Source organism: Rattus norvegicus, chromosome 10, assembly GCF_021556685.1.
Source record: "Rattus norvegicus strain SHRSP/BbbUtx chromosome 10, alternate assembly SHRSP_T2T, whole genome shotgun sequence".
Taxonomy (NCBI): Eukaryota; Metazoa; Chordata; class Mammalia; order Rodentia; family Muridae; genus Rattus; species Rattus norvegicus.
The window spans coordinates 92,462,078-92,477,752 of NC_141543.1; the positions used below are offsets into that span (position 1 = coordinate 92,462,078).

The 15,675-nt window shown below is 46.3% G+C and overlaps 1 protein-coding gene and 2 long non-coding RNA genes across 7 annotated transcripts in view; 1 reads left to right on the top strand and 2 right to left on the bottom strand.

Moving 5' to 3' along the window:
• Ezh1 (enhancer of zeste 1 polycomb repressive complex 2 subunit) overlaps window positions 1-7,110 on the bottom strand; it is a 35,926-nt gene extending 28,816 nt beyond the window's left edge. For 2 of the 4 annotated variants that reach the window (XM_087572280.1, XM_087572282.1), the window contains exon 1: window positions 7,080-7,110. The gene's annotated coding sequence lies outside the window, so the exon portion shown is untranslated. Of the gene's footprint in view, window positions 1-6,962 lie in introns of all 4 variants that reach the window. The other 2 variants (XM_087572281.1, XM_087572283.1) reach the window with 1 other exon arrangement.
• Window positions 6,855-7,770, top strand: LOC134480876 (uncharacterized). The gene is made up of 2 exons (XR_015632121.1): window positions 6,855-7,221; window positions 7,540-7,770. It is a non-coding gene; the product is annotated as an uncharacterized LOC134480876 (long non-coding RNA).
• Window positions 7,771-12,913: 5,143 nt separating this feature from the next.
• LOC120095184 (uncharacterized) lies at window positions 12,914-14,787 on the bottom strand. Of its 2 annotated transcripts, none has more exons than XR_015632122.1 (3): window positions 14,612-14,787; window positions 14,171-14,257; window positions 12,914-13,149 (listed from the first exon to the last, which is right to left on the bottom strand). It is a non-coding gene; the product is annotated as an uncharacterized LOC120095184 (long non-coding RNA). The 2 variants fall into 2 exon arrangements; XR_015632123.1 differs by having other exon boundaries at window positions 14,171-14,279.
• Between the last annotated feature and the right edge of the window lie 888 nt (window positions 14,788-15,675).

Consider the following 15,675-nt stretch of genomic DNA (forward strand, 5'->3'; position numbering starts at 1 on the left):
TTTCACTGCCCATAAAGCCCACTCTAAGTCCCTTAAAGCTAAAGCCCAAGAGTTTTCAAAATCACTTTTGTGTTTAGTTCTGTGGTTGAGACAGGGCCTTTCTTGTAGCTCTGATCGGCCTGGAATACACTACATGGACCAGGCTGGCCTTGTACTCAGATCTGTCCACTCTTCCTCCTGAAGACTGGGATTAAAGAGGCATGTGTCAACAGGCCAAACAGCCCACACCTTTCAAATCTCAGCTTCTATTATCTCCATTTGAATCATGGACATAATTGATAAGAGTTCCCCATCTGAAATCTACAGCATTTAACTCCTTAAAAACCATTTACTTCAGGACAGGTTGAGTGCCTGGCTCTCATCCGGTGGCATCCTAAGCTGGCCTGCTTCTTGTTTTGTTTTGTTTTTTTAATATTTATTTATATATTATGTATACATCATACAACTTCTTCCCTGCATGTATGCCTGCAGGCCAGAAGAGGGCATCAGATCCCATTACAGATGGTTGTGAGCCACCATGTGGTTGCTGGGAGTTGAACTCAGGACCTCTGGAAGAGCGCTGAGCCATCTCTCCAGTCCGGTTTATTTTTTGAGACAGTCTCATGTAGCAGGGGCTGGCCTTGAACTCCCTATGTGACTTTGAACTCTCCATCCTCCTGCCTTCACTCAAGTGCAGTTATGATACAGCACACATGGCTTCTTCTGGTCTTATCACCTCTGCCCTGAACAAACTGAGTAACAAGCCTACTCCAGGAAATGAAGAAGTACTTCAACCACAAACAGGACTGGCTGCCTCAGAAACCTTAGGCTATGTTTACTGAGACCCACATGACCTGAATGCAAACTCCAGTTTAAGGAGACAGCTTTAACAAAAGTTCTCTCACTGCTCTTACTTAGTCCCCGTCACACACACCCCGTCTCTCCTCCCTTCCCAAACACATGCCTCATTTTTTGTTTGTTTTTTAATTTTTGAAACAGGTTATGCTTTGAACTCAGGATCATTCTGAAGCAGCTAAGTGACAAGTGCAAAGTTCCATGTTTTGAAACAGTAAGCTCAGAACAAATCGCTCTATCCAACTGAAACTGGATATTAGTAATAGGGAAAAACTTACCCAGATGCTCCCAGTACTCACTGTGGTGGTACTGAGTGAGTGGGGTGCTGGCTGTGGTGAGGGGGTGAGGATGGGGTGTGGCTGTGATGAGGGGGTAAGGATGGGGTGTGGCTGTGGTGAGGGGTAAGGATGGGGTGCTGGCTGTGGTGAGGGGTGATGATGGGGTGCTGGCTGTGGTGAGGGGTGAGGATGGGGTGTGGCTGTGGTGGTACTGAGTGGGGTGCTGGCTGTGGTGAGGGGTGATGATGGAGTGTGGCTGTGGTGAGGAGGTGAGGATGAGGTGCTGGCTGTGGTGAGGGGTGAGGATGGGGTGCTGGCTGTGGTGAGGGGGTGAGGATGGGGTGTGGCTGTTTTGAGGGGTGAGGATGGGGTGCTGGCTGTGGTGAGGGGGTGAGGATGGGGTGTGGCTGTGGTGAGGGGGTGAGGATGGGGTGTGGCTGTGGTGGTGTAGGGAGCTGTATGGGATTTGGGCCTGGCTGCTTTGTGACTCTATGGCCACAGTTAAGATTACTGCCATAAAGTCTTGAGATTGTTGGACAAAAGCCTCTCCCATGAATTTACGGCACAGGAAGAAAATACCAAGTATCTCCTGAGTAAACACCCGCTGTCTCCACTGCATGACCCCTGCTGAGCCCAGCGGATGCATGTGGAACCGACACACCTGGGCGGTGGTCGATTTACTTCAGCCTTTTGCCTTCTCAGCCTTTATCCTTGAGATTTAGGCTGGTCTTCTCGGATTTCTCCCTAATTAATTCAGGTCTTGTGTTCGATCTTTAGTTACCGAAGTCACGAGCCAGGGTTTCCCACTGTGCTTCCCAGACATATTTTCTACCTGGAGAACTTGGGTATATAAGTGGTGAATAAAGCTACAGGAGGGGTTGGGGATCTAGCTCAGTGGTAGAGTGCTTGCCTAGCAAGCGCAAGGCCCTGGGTTCGGTCCCCAGCTCCGAAAAAAAGAAAAAAAAAAAAAAAGCTACAGAAGACTCTTCCGCTCTGACTTACACATACACACACTCTCTCTCCCTCCCTCCCTCCCTCTCCTGGCTTGACACGAATAGCCTGTGTGTGTGTCTTTAATCCCACAGGCTTTCGCCCGATTCTCGGTACCGTGTCAGTGCAGGCGCCGACATGGTGGGGTGAGGATGGGGTGCTGGCAGTGGTGAGGATGGAGTGTGGCTGTGGTGGGGTGAGGATGGGGTGCTGGCTGTGGTGGGGTGAGGGTGGAGTGATGGTTAGGTGGTGATTAAGGGTGAGGGTAAGTGCAATGGCCGTGGTAACAGTGGCATGTATTTAGAGTTTTTAGAGGAAGTATTCACAGAAAAATACCAGAATTTTCATTAGAGTCATAACTGAACTGTTATCACCCACGTACAGTCTGTTGGGGGATGACAGTAACGAAACAATCCAACAACTGACGGTGCCATATCTAACTTTTCTCAAGTGTTTTATTTGGCAAGGAATGTATACACATACACATGAAAAAGTCCTAGAATTTTAACTAGTCACAACGCAAATAAAACACACTTCCTCTTACAATTTAAGTGGTATGGGAATCTTGCGTGTCCACGAGCCATATTTATCTCACTTGGCTTTTTGATTCACCTTCTATGTCTCTAAAAGTTTACTTGGCAGATGATTCCTCACAGAATGTAAAAAGAAATGAATAGACTGTAGAAACAGGTAGACATGATCAAAAAACACTTGAAAGGGCTGGAGAGATGATTCATTGGTTAAAAGCACTGCATGCTGTTCAAGAGGACCTAAGTTCTATTCCCAGGACCCACACAGCAGCTCACAAACATATGTAGTTCCAATCCCAGATTCGACACACTTTTTGGACCTCCCCTACTACCAGGCAAAGCACTCATATACACTAAATAAAAATAAAATGTAAAACAAAACACAACACTTAAGTACAGCTCCATGATAGCACAGCAGCAGCTGGAGCCTCCTAATTGGTTATCACAACAAAGAGAAAAAAAAAGCAAACAAACGATTGAGCATCTGGAACAGCCTTGGAGAAAAACCGGGTCATCTACCTCAGGCACAGGAGGGGGAACAAAAAAAAAACACCATTTCTATAACCATTTTTTATCAGCACTTACACTTCAGTTAAGTATTACAAGCCTTCCATCATGGTCATTGTACACTGAAGACACCCCAAAACGTCCTGTTTGGGGCCTACATCTTCATATAATTAACTTCAGCTCCACAAAAACAGCTTAATAAAGAGCAGCATCTCAAACAGATCATAAAGGACTCATTAGAAAATGCTGATTAAGCACAATAAGGGGCTCAGGGACTAAGACCACTTGCTGTTCTTTCAGAAGACCTGAGTTCAATCCCCAGCACCCATGAACGACCACCTCTTACTGCAGCTCCACAGGATCTGATACCTCTTCTGGCCTCCAGGGATACCCACACTCACACACATGGATAAGCAATTAAAAATTAATTTCAAAAAATAATGAGATTGTAAGAATACTCACTAATATGGCTAACTTAGAAAAGGTTGATAAGGGCTGGAGAGATGGCTCAGCAGTTAAGAGAACTGACTGCTCTTCCAGAGGTCCTGAGTTCAATTCCCACCAACCACATGGTGGCATAAAACCATCTGTAGTGAGATCCGATGCCCTCTTCTGGTGTATGTCTGAAGACAGCAACAGTGTACTCATAAAATAAACCAACCTTCCCCCCCCCCCCCCCCCCCACGGAGCTGAGGACCAAACCCAGGGCCTTGCGCTTGCAAAGCGCTCTACCACTGAGCTAAATTCCCAACCCTTTAAAAAAAAAAAAAAAAAAAAAAAAGGCTGATACAATTAATTATAAATGGGTATGTGAGGCAAACAGAACCGTCACACTGGGTGAGAATGTGAAATTTGAATAAAGGTTCTTCCTGCCAAGCCTGACAACCGAGTTCCAGCCCTTAAACCCACATGGTGGAGAAACTACTCCTCAAAGATAACCTCTGACTTCATGAGTGCACACAAAGAAAAACAAATAGCAGAGTGCTGCATATGCTTAGCACACAACCTACCGTAGAAGAAAAAGCACCACACACACACACACACACACACACACACACACACACACACACACACACACACAGAACACACACAAAGACCACACCTGGCCCTTCACTACTTACTTAATAATCCAGTTAGGAAGCAAAGTAAGAAAGGCTTTGGAGCCACGTGGCACCACTGCTTCTTCATTTTCCCATGATGTTTATTTTTCATTTTAACTAAAATTCACTTTCAGATTTTATCTCATGTCAGTGTTTGGTCTACATGTGTGTATGTGTGCCATGAAAGTAGCAGTGCCCTCGGAGTTCAGAAGCTAGTGTCAGTCTGATCCCCTAGAACTGGAGTTATGGGCCATGTGGGTCCTGACAGTCAAATCAGGATCCTCTACAAAAGTAACAGACACTCTTTAACAGCTGAGCCATCTCCCCAGCCCACTGGAAAGCAGACAGTGCTTTTTTTTTTTTTAAAGATTTATTTTATTTATATGATATACTGTTGCTGTCTTCAGACACACCAGAAGAGGGCATTCGATCCCATTGCAGATGGTTGTGAGCCACTATGTGGTTGCTGGGAATTGAACTCAGGACCTCTGGAAGAGCAGTCAGTGCTTTTAACCACTGAGCCATCTCTCCAGCCCCTAAAATAAATAAAATCTTTAAAACATATATAATTATTATGTGTCTGTGTGTGTGTGTGTGTGTGTGAGAGAGAGAGAGTCACTTTTCTCAATTTCACCAATATTTGAATTAAAATCAACCATGAGGCAAGAACACAAGTTAAGAGAGTAGTCACAAGCTGGAGCTGCTCCCAGTTAATAGAACCAGGTCATTTCCCCTGCAGATAAGAGTGACAAAAATCAAAGCAGGTTTGGTTTTCTTGGGGAGACTTTTATTTTTATTTCCAGGAACAGAGGAAAATGCTGCCTTGGAGATATACAATGTTGATGGAGAAGAGCTACAGCAGTCTGCTCCAGGCAAGGCCCTGCCTTAGCTGGTTATGAGCTACATAGGTATAAAGTTTTTTTTGGGGGGGGTCTATCCATTGTCATTCAATAAAAACAAGATTTTTCAGTTAGATATACAAGTATTAGAATAAATGAGTCAGGCTGGAGAGATGGCTCAGCGGTTAAGAGCACTGACTGCTCTTCCAGAGGTCCTGAGTTTAATTCCCAGCAACCACATGGTGGCTCACAACCATCTGTAATGGGATCCAATGCCCTCATCTGGTGTGTCCAAAGACAGCAACAGTGTACACATATATAATAAATCAATCTTTAAAAAAAATGTAGACTAAATGAGTCAGAACATACCACATAAGGCTTTAGAAGGGTGTGCATACCACATCCCATTAGATGTTGCATTTTTACAGGTGGTTCTTCCGTGTTTACATACTTTTGTGGTTGTTTTGGCACTGGATTTAGTTTAGGCCAGGCTGACCTTGAACTCGAGTCTCCCAATTCCATTAACCAAGTTCTGGGATTCAAAGCCTGCACATCACAACCCGATCTCATGATTAAGTTCTTCTCTCCTAACATATATTCACTCCTATGTGGACTGGTCACCTCCCTTTCAGTGCCACAACTAGGGTTCCAAGGCTAAAACCACCTTTCTCAAAAATCAAAAGACTAGCAGAGGTCATACCTTCTCAGGCCGGAAAAAAAACAGCCCAGGTCCTTTCCTTATCTTAAAATCTTTGGGCGGAGGGTGGGCCACACCTTCCAACCTCAACATTCCTGAGGCAGAGGCCTGAGGATCAGGTTAGTGTAAGGTCTGCCTAGTCTACAAGGACAGTTCCAAGACAGCCAGGGCTATGCGGAGACCAAAAACAAAAAAATTTACTGGGTGGGAGATTTCTTATTCTGAGAGATCATGTAGCAAATGTACCCCCAAATCCTCACATTTTCAATGTCATTCCTGTACATATCCAATTATTTGTGTTCCTTGGCTTGTTTTTCCCCAACACTGACCTCTATCTACATCCATTCTCTTCCTTGTGCCCCACCACCTACATCATCTCAGTGGTCACTTTGACCAAAATAAGTTAGTCCCCAAGGGCTGGAAAGCCACTCTGCGGTTAAGAACACTTGTTGCTCCTGCAAAGAACAAGGACGGGTTCAGTTCCCTGCACCCACATGGTGTGGTACATAACCATCCTTAACTCTAGTTCCAGAGGATTTGATGCCCCTGGTACCATCCACACACAGAGTGCACACACATTTAAAGTAAAAATTAAAAAAAAAAAAAAACCCTAAATCTTAAAAATCCTTTTAAATTTTTTCCTCACATTTACTTCCTGACAAGTTACATCCCACATATAGTACCTCCCCTTTTACTTCAGGACACGTTCATTTGTATATCGTTTGTTTCTCCAGAGAATTCTGGGGACCGGAGAGACAGTCACAGTTTGAAGGCAAATCTTTACTCAAACCCGGAACTAAAGTGAGGCGAGTTAGATCAGCGGCAAGCTCCGGGAGCAAAATGTTGGGGAGGTGACGCGCGACCCTTGGAAGCTCGACCCTTACACTTGGGCGCCTTGAGAACCTCGCTCATTTCGCCTTCATATCGGCCTGGCCACCCCTTCCTCAACATCACCTAAAGCCTCTGCAAGCTCGATCCGGGCCTCTGGCCCGCCTGCTTGCGAGTGGCAGGGTCCCTTGCAGACGCCAAGGACCACCCACGCTTGCACGGGACACGAGCCGGGCCCGCCCCCGCCGCGCCCCCTCCGCCACGCGGCCCCCCGCAGCTCGCACGCGCTCTCGCCCCGGGTCCCTCAACATTCAGGACCGCACCCTTCGCGCTACCCCAGGTGAGGCAATGGTATGGACCTCAGCTTCCCCTCATCAGTTTCCTCATCTCTTCGCCTCTCGAGCCCTGAGTTTCCGATGTCACGCCATGCCGAGGCCCGGCCCCACCGCCCAGCCCCGGCTTGTTTACTCACTCACCCTCCATCCTGAGACGCAGACACTCGCCACTAGGACGCCTGCGCGCTACGGCCACGCCCCTGCGCCGCGGCCACGCCCCGCGCCTCCACTCCGTGCGCGTGCGCACTTTGAAGGTGGAGCACCTGGGCTGTCTTCTTCGCAGGTATGTGTTTTCGCTAAGGTGATACTGCGGTAGTCTGACACTTTCCCAGGTGGCGCTGCCAGAGAAAATACATCCCGGAGCCACGGATCTCTAGAAGACTTTATTCAGCAGCGCACCATCGCCAACCGTGTTTAGACAACTTACATGTCAAGTTTTGGAAGACAGCCTAGAATTTCTTCACTCTGATACCTCGTATTTACCGACACCCCAAATACCTCTGGGCTCTTAAGTTATTGTTTTATTCATACTTGATATTCCTATTTCTGTCTATCCTTTACCTAAAAATATAAAACCTTATATCAAAATATCTCCCCACAGAGCAGGAAGAGCTGGATCAGAGGTTAAGAACATAGCTTTTCGGGGCTGAAGAGGTGGCTCAGCGGTTAAGAGCACTGGCTACTCTTCCAGAGGACCTGAGTTCAATTCCCAGCAACCACATGGTGCCTCACATCCATCTGTAATGCGATTTGATGCCCTCTTCTGGTGTGTCTGAAGACAGTGACAGTGTACTCATAAATAAACATATAAGTAAACATATTTAAAAAAAAACAACATAGCTTTTCTAGATGACTCCGGTTCAATTCTCAGTACCCACAGCACTCAGCCTCACAACCATCTGTAATTCAAGTCTCAGGGGATTCGACTCCTTCTGGCCTCCAGTTACCGGGCACACAAGTGCATGGACATACCATTACATATATTTTTTAAAGATTTATTTATGGGGTTGGGGATTTAGCTCAGTGGTAGAGCTCTTGCCTAACAAGCACAAGGCCCTGGGTTCGGTCCCCAGCTCTGGAAAAAAAAAAAAAAGAAAGAAATTTAAAGATTTATTTATTTTATTTATATGTTAGTACACTGTAGTTCTCTTCAGACACTTCAGAAGAGAGCATCCCATTACAGATGGTGGTGAGCCACCATGTGGTTGCTGGAAATTGAACTCAGGACCTCTGGAAGAGCAGTCAGTGCTCTTAACCACTGAGCTATCTCTCCAGCCCCACTACATATATTTTAAAAGCTAGGATTAAAGGCATACACCACCGCCTCCAGCCTTGATAATTTCTTTTTAACCTCTCCACAAAATACTTAATAGTGCAAGAAGGAAATAGTAACTTTAGAGGTAGGAAATATCAATCACCAGAAATTAGCAAGTTCTTTTTTAAAAAATATCTTATTATTTATTTATTTGCGTGTGTGTGTGTGTGTGTGTGTGTGTGTGTGTGTGTGTGTGTACATTAATACTTGCTATGGTGTTCTTTTGTAACAGCTGTCAGAAGTTGTTCCTAGTCTTCCTTCATGTGAGTGCTAGGGCTGGGACTCAGGTCATCAGGCCAGGCTCAGTAGCAAGTGTCTTTTTTGCCTCCTGAGAGCGCCCTCTTGCTGACCTTAGCAGTACTTCTCACTATGATGCAATGAAAGGGGCACGAATTCACTAATACATGTCCTTGGCAAATTACATGACTTCAGGTTATTCAGGTTATTCTTTTTTTTTTTTAAAGATTTATTTTATTTATATGAGTACACTGTAGCTGTCTTCAGACACACCAGAAGAGGGCATCAGAACCCATTACAGATGGTTGTGAGCCACCATGTGGTTGCTGGGAATTGAACTCAGGACCTGTGGAAGAGCAGTCAGCGCTCCTAACCACTGAGCCATCTCTCCAGCCCCAGGTTATTCTTTTAACTAATTTTTTCCATCTTTATTAACTTGAATATTTCTTATTTACATTTCAATTGTTATTCCCTTTCCCGGTTTCTGGGCCAACATCCCCCTAACCCCTTCCCCTCCCCTTCTCTATCGGTGTTCCCCTCCCCATCCTCCCCCCATTACCGCCCTCCCCCCAACAATCACGTTCACTGGGGGTTCTGTCTTGGCAGGACCAAGGGCTTTCCTTCCACTGATGCTCTTTTTTTTTTTTTCCCCGGAGCTGGGGAACCGAACCCAGGGCCTGCTAGGCAAGTGCTCTACCACTGAGCTAAATCCCCAACCCCTCCACTGGTGCTCTTACTAGGCTATTCATTGCTACCTATGAGGTTGGAGCCCAGGGTCAGTCCATATATAGTCTTTGGGTAGTGGCTTGTCTCTGGAAGCTCTGGTTGGTTGGCATTGTTGTTCATATGGGGTTAACTAATTTTTTTTTTAAATAATTATTTATGGGGTTGGGGATTTAGCTCAGTGGTAGAGCACTTGCCTAGCAAGCGCAAGGCCCTGGGTTCGGTCCCCAGCTCCGAAAAAAAGAAAAAAAATAATTATTTATTTTATGCATATGAGTACACTCGCTGTCTTCAGACACACCAGGGGAAGGCATTGGATCCCATTACAGATGGTTGTGAGCCACCATGTGGGTGCTGGGAATTGAGCTCAGGACCTCTGGAAGAGCAGTCAGTGCTCTTAACCGCTGAGCCACCTCTCCAGCCCTTTAGTTATTTTTTTTTTAAAGATTTATTTTATTTATTATATATATAAGTACACTGTAGCTGTCTTCAGATACACCAGAAGGGGGCATCAAATCTCTTTACAGATGGTTGTGAGCCACCATGTGGTTGCTGGGAATTGAACTCATGACCTCTGGAAGAGCAGTCGGGTGCTCTTAACCGCTGAGCCATCTCTCCAGCCCCCTTTAGTTATTTTTTAAAGATACATTTTTTTTTTTTTGGTTTTATTGTATATGTGTGTGTGCATGTGTGGCTGTGTGCCTGAGTATCTGAGTATATGTATCTGTACCATGTGTGTGCAAGCACACTTGGAGACCAGAAGGGGGCAGTAGATCCCCTGGGACTGGAGTTGCTGATTGTTGAGGTACCATGTAGGTGCTGGAGATCAAACCCTGGTCCTTTGTAAAAATAGCCATAGCTGTTAGCCACTGTAACCTCCTGCAGCCCCTACTATTCTTTTCCTTTTATCAAAAACTTTGGAGGTAGGTATAGTGGCACACACCTTTAATCCCCCGCACTTGAGAGGCAGAGGCAGCTATCTGGAGACAAGGGACTGCGGTGCATATTTTACATATCAAAACAGACCTGGCCTCCAAGTCCTCCCAGCATCCCTCAGTTCCAACTTGGGCACCTGATCCTGAACTTTCCAGCCCAGGGGCTGGGCTTCTCTTCCCCCTATATAATCCACATCTCTCCATATAATCCACCTCCCTCTCCCTCCCTCTCTCTCCCTCTCCCCCTCCCCTCTCCCCCTCTCCCTCCTTCTCCTCCTCCTCCTCTTCCTCTTTCTTTTCCTTTTCTGCTCTCCATGTGTTTCCCATTCCTCTCTTCCTCTCTCCCTCCCCACCCCGCCCCCTTTCCCCATGGCAACTCCCCTGGCCTCAATCCTTGGGAGCAGAGAATTTACCTGCCTGAGAGCAGCTCCCTAAAAAAACTGCCCATAATCTAATCTGGCTTGAATTGGCTCATTTCACCAGCAGCAGAGGAGTAACCTATCAGCAGGTAAGTAGATCTTTATGAGTTTGAAGCCAGCCAGCCTGATCTACATGGTTAGTTTCAGGGCAGCCAGATCTACATAATGAACGTCTGTCTTAATAAAAGAATATGGAAGGAAGGAAGGAAGGAAGGAAGGAAGGAAACCAACCTTTGGGTTTCTAGTCCAGTGAGCTGGCTCAGAATAAAGGTGCTTTCTGGGCAAGCCTGGTGACCTGGGTTTAATCCCCACACTCTAAAGGTGAAAGGAGAAAAGCAACTCATCCTGATACCTCAAAGGTGGCTGAAGCACTCCCACCCACCCACATCCATTGCTGCTACGACTATTTCAATAATAATAATAATAAATAATAATAAATTTAAAAGCAAAGAAAACATTTTACTGTTTTCCTCTTGTACCTTTTTGTTCAATAACCAAATTAAGTATTCCTTTTTGTTATTTTGGTTTTTTTTTTTTTTTTCCTTCTCTGTAACCTTGGCTGTCCTGGAGCTCACTCTGTTTGAGGCTGTCCTCAAACCCAGATATCTGCTTACCTCTTGCCTTCCAAGTGCTGAGATTAAAGGCATGTGCCACCACTGTTTAGCATCCCGTTATATTTGCAATGTGTAATAGTATTCTCTTATATTTCTGCTGCCTTCTGGGTATGGGGATATTTGGGTCTCAAACTTGGATTATACTAAGATTGTCTGGAGAATTCGAGTAATTAAAGAGGTCTGCAAACCACCTTCCAGAAAAAAAAAAAAGTTTAATCAGCCCAGAGGACAGCCTGGGCTTTCAGTGTTTTAAAAGCATTTGCACCGCATTTATAATTAGAGAAGCGTTGCCAAAGTCAGAATCTCTGAAGTGACAGAAAGAAGATTGAACCAAATACGCAAGAACATAGGCAGAGGTTTCCTGGAATTTCAGCTCAGGAGCAGAAAGAACCCAGCACTGACCAAAGAGATCAGACATTTCCCCCAAAAGAGAGGGAATAAGCTTCTATTGATTTGCTGAGGTGGGCTGAAGGGCCAGCCTCATTTTGCCTGGAGAAGGCCAAGTGCTTTACCAGGCGGGTACAGCCGCAGTGAAAAAAACGTGAGGCTGAGATCAAAGGAAACGTACACCAAACTCTTAACAGTGAGCAAGCTGAGTAAGGGGCCCTAGCTTCTTTGCCTTCTGTTGTCTTGTGGTAATACCCGACTTTCTCAAAATAATGCGTGTTATCTAAAGAGGGGTTCAGAGGATCTGAATGTCAGAGAGACTACTGAGAGATTTGGGCATCACCAACAGACTGATAACTGAAGCCAAGGGAGGGGACCTGGCCTTGGGAGGTGTGCCAAGTAAAGGTGGAGAGGAAAGAAAGGCACATTTGAGCTAACAACATGGTGACAACATGGGATGTTTCTGAAGTGGCAAGGAAGGGAGTTGGAAAGATTTGTAAAGATATGATGGAGGATGAGAGTTGGGGAGAGCAGCCAGAGTTCCACCTCTTCCTTCAGCCTAGCTGTCTTCCTCTTCCACCCCCAATTTTACCCCTTTCTTCCTCACAGTAATTGGCATGGGACTAACCACAAGGTTTAGTAATTCTTGTCAAGGAAGGACTGTAAAACAACTTTCCACTTTATCCTCCAGTATGGGGTTCGTGGAGGAAATTTTGCCTCCCAGTGTGTTCCTCCTCCTTGGACTGGGCCAGGTACAAACCCCCTCCCCCCACCCCCACCCCCCTCCCCAGACCAGGCATTTTCTCAGCTGACAGTGTTCCACCAGATACCATCAGCAAGCCTGTGTTTGGCCAGCTCTTCTTCTGAATCTTTTTTTCTTTTGCAACCCTTTAGGTCTTTGTCAGGGGTTGGGTGGTTACAATGACATCTGCTGGCCAGTGGTCAGCAGCTGGACCTTTGAAAGACCAGCATATCAGTCTCATTCTCTCTTGGCCCCGCCCTCAGCCACACTGTCCTCTCTGTCCTACTCCCAGGAAGCTACAGAGAGAAAGGAATAGCTTTGCCTCTTCTGGCTTCTCTCTGCACATCTTGCTCTTAAATTGGAGGCCTCCGGGGCCAGGGAAACTGGACACAGTGTGCTGAGCAGTCTAATAGGACTGGTTCTTTTTCTGAAATTTCCCCTATTGCGGAAAAATAAAATTATGTGTTTAATTTCTGAAACCTAATGCCTCATTTGCCTTGGCAGCCATTCTGCCTGGCTTGGCTGAGAGTCTGGCAACACAAGTCGACTGATTAATACCAGCTCAACTTGCTCCCTGAAGGAAAGTGTTATTTACTTGACCATTTTCTCAAATCCTCTTTAATTGGCTTGTATTTCAGTATAATCATATTGGTTTTAACATGTCCTGTCTCTGACTACCAGCCCCAATGAAGCCGGGGAGAGCTCCCCAATCGGTACACCCTCATCCCCTTCACAAAGCAAGATTTTGTTCAAACCAGTGATTAGAAATGGAACATCATGTGTTCCTTCTGGGATGGGCACGTTCTAAGTGTACTTTCATCTGGGTTAGTCCTCCGTCCCTGGTAGAAAGGGAAAGAGATGAGGCGTCTCAGAATGTCAACAGGGCTTGCCATAGTCTCCCTTCCTCCCTTCCAACCTGAGATCCCTTCAGATAAGTGACCCCAACCCAATGTCCTAAACCCTCCCTTGTGAAGCCCCCCAGGGATATCAAATAGCAAGTGTTGGAGTAGGGCACAGAGGGACTGTGGAAAGATTAGGCCCCAGATTTCCCCAACAGTGAAGTGTAAACACAGCTGTGGAGATGGGTGTGAGGCACCCTCCCTCCCCCAGTTCCCACCCAGAAGCAGGGAAAGGCCGCCTGCAGCGAGCAACCAAACAGGAAAACAAAGCGAGGCGCAACCTAAACGCCCAGCAGGAAGGTCACCAGAAACTGGGGCTGCTGCCCAGGACGTGATGTGACCAGTGGAAGAGCCAGACCCCTCCCTGAATGCTTAGGGGCCAATACAATTCCAAAGCCAGTGGAAGTCTGGACATTATGGAGCCTGGAACCGTGGCTTGATTTTGGAAGCTTCTCCATGGCTGGACACTTTGTCCTCGGATCTCGGAAAACTCACTTTCTGCCTTAGGTACTTAGCCTCTGGCCCCTAGTGTTTTAGGGATAGTAAGAATGCATTTGATTCAGCAAGCAAGAGCGAGCCCACAGTAAACCCTTGTCCAGGGTAGTTCGAAACTTCAACTCTGAGCCTCTGAGCCAAAACGTTAAACAGGACTTCCTCAGCCTTTGTTAATTACAAAATAAATAATCCCAGCGGGAGGAGCTTGCCTCTTCAGGAGATTACTTGATGGGGAGGTTATGTGGGTGGGTGGGGAGGGATGAGCACTGTGGCACTCTAAAAGCTCCAACCCCACAGCCATGCTCTCCCTCTCTCTCTCTGTCTCTGTCTGTCTGTCTGTCTCTCTCTCTCTCCCTCTCTCTCTGTCTCTGTCTCTGTCTGTCTGTCTGTCTCTCTCTCTCACTCTCTCTCGCTCTCTCTCTCGTTCAGCTCAGTTATTGCAGGACCTTCGTCTCTCAGGACACACCTTTGGCACAGCCCCGCCAGGGTAGTAGCTCTGGTCAGCTGGACAGCTAATGAGCTGTGCTTCCTTTCTGGCCATCGGGAGCCTCCACTGTAAAAGGGAAATTGCAGAGCTAGAGAAAACAGAAACAACAGCAGCTGACAAACATTAAGCTCTCCTGGGCCTGGTCCTATGTGAAATACTTTGTTTACAGGGATCCTCTCATTTCACAGAGCCAGGCATATTCTTCTCCTCCTTTTACCGCTGAACAAACTAGGGTTTATAAGGTTCTAGAACTTTCCCTCAGGTTATGCAGCCATAAACTAGCACAGGATCTGTGCTTTCTGAATTCATTCTGCTTCTTTAGCCCATGCTCTGCAATTCTCTACTACCCCCTCCCTCCTCTGAGGTCTTCTAACTCTGACATCATGATTCTGGATCCACTCCCTGGCTTTCTGCTCTTACCAGTGGCGCCAGAAACTGAATCTATTAGGGGCTCCAGTCTGCTGGTCCAGAGGGAAATAGCTGAACGTGAAGGGGGCTCCTCACTTCCTCTGTACTAAAGATGCCAATCAAAGCTAGACACTCCACAGACCCCCATATCAGCAGGGAACAGTCTCCCTGGAAGACAAACAAATCCCAGGCAGGCAGGAAAGGGGAGGTTCCTTGGCTGGGTGACTTCCCCTTTCTCTTTCCTGGTGTATCAGTTTATCAAGACACCCCTCCCCCACCCCACTCCCAATGATAGTATCAGTTCTGTGTAACACCGAGGTTAGGATGGGTCATCCAGCTACAGATCTCTTTCAGAACAAGTATATACATCCATCCATGATATTGTATGTAAATGAACAAAAATAAAATACATAAGCTGGGCATGACAGCCGAGTGGCAGTAATCCCAGCATAGGAGTCTAGCAGGGCAGTAGTGGCCCTACGCCTTTAGTCCCAGCGCTCAGAAGGCAGAGGCAGGCAGGTCTCTTAAGTTTGAGGCCATGCTGGTCTATATAGTGAGTTCCAGGACACCCAGAGCTATATAGTGAGACCCTGTCTCCAACCCCACCCCACCCCTACAGACCCCACAAGAGCATATACCAATCTTTCAGAGGACCAGAGTTCAGTTCCCAGAACCCACATTAGGTGGTTCACAACATCCTGTAACTCTAGCTCCAGGGATCTGACTTTCTGCCTGGCATCCCTAGGCACTCAAACTCACATGGACACACAGGTCACATCACATTTATTTATACACTTAACAATTTGTTATAGTGGACGTGAATCTATGTAATTCTTGCAAGATACCTGGAAAATAGATATTATTATTATTCCCGTTTTACAGACGACACGAACTCAGAGAAATTGCCACATGGTGCATGGCCTCACCAAGAAGGAAGTTAAATTCCAACACAAATTAAAACTGAGTCCAAAATCTGCATTGTTTACAACAGAAGGAGTGTTACATAGTAAACACAAAATTGTGAGACTGCAGAGATCCTAAAATATCTTAGAAATATAGTTGGGGGGTTGGGGATT